A 1,403-nucleotide genomic window follows, 5' to 3' on the forward strand; every position below is an offset into this window, starting at 1 on the left:
TGATGATGATGATGATGATGATGATGATGATGATGATGATGATGATGATGATGATGATGATGATGATGATGATGATGATGATGATGATGATGATGATGATGATGATGATGATACTAATAATGATGAAGATACTAATGATGACGATGAAAATAAATCCATAAAACTACTATATAACTGCCTATGTAACTACCAAATAACTGTCATATTACGTATTTACATAGCAGTTACATGGCAATTACATGGCTAGGAAAATGAAGATAATGAGGATGATGAAAATGGTGATGATGATGGCGGTGATGATAATGATGCTGTCGAATGATTTGATAATGGATCCGGAAAAGATTTGTCGCTCTTCCTCTGCCATATTTTTTTGCTAAAGATATTTTGGCGAAAGAAAACAATCGAAGGTAAAGATACTTTGTACAAAATACGATACAAGTAGCGATGTAACAATACTTTGCAATAGTTAAATATAATATATGTATATATATATATATGTATATCTGTATATGCATATGTATATATGTATATCCCGTTACCATTTAGTACGCTATGATCTCCCGTTCCATCTGAATTGTCTCTCTCACACACACAGTTATGATATATAGTTATCGTTTGATACACGGCCGATTCGCCCGCCCCGATCGAAAGATCGTAGCGTTTCGTGTCTGCGATTCATTGGTCTGACGTTGCTTCGTATTCCATTGCGTCTCAAATTTTTGTGCGCCATTCAAAATAAGTCCGACGATAAATGATCACATCGCCATTCATCCTCGAACATCATCTTGGATTCGTTCGATTCTTTTCCGATCCGAACAGGCGATCCTGATTTCGAGATTCATTCGAGCGGCCGAAAACATGAGGTTCAAGGATCTCTTTCTTTCTCTTTTTCTTTATCTCTTTCGCGGCCCGCGAAAGCGACGATTCTATCCGCATGCAAGTCCATTCGGGAATGCTGGAATAAAAGTGAAGGACATGGGATAATGTGAGGAACACGCGAAGAGGAGGGGGGAGGGGTCCAGTCTCATACATACATACACGGGAACAAGAGAAAATTATCAAGACGAGAGATCGTCATCATTTATTCGTATATGCGCCGCGGCTCTCGATATAGCGCGCTCAATTTCCATGAGAAAAAGAAAAAATAGCTAGAGGAATTATCGATTAGAGATATGATTATTAGTTGCTGCTGGGTAAGACGGTTCTCCCAAGGCACACCCACATTGTTGTCGCGTCCTCACTCCTATACGACGATATGATTATCCCTTTGCAGGTCGGCCTTTATCTCTCTTTTTTGTCTGTGTGAAAGATCAACTTTGACTTGTCTAGCTTCGCTTTGCCAGTAATTCGTTTTTGTCTATACGAAATTTACATTAACGCGGAATCCTTCTCTTTCTCTCTCT

Source organism: Atta cephalotes (genome assembly GCF_000143395.1).
Source record: "Atta cephalotes unplaced genomic scaffold scaffold00015, whole genome shotgun sequence".
Taxonomy (NCBI): domain Eukaryota; kingdom Metazoa; phylum Arthropoda; class Insecta; order Hymenoptera; family Formicidae; genus Atta; species Atta cephalotes.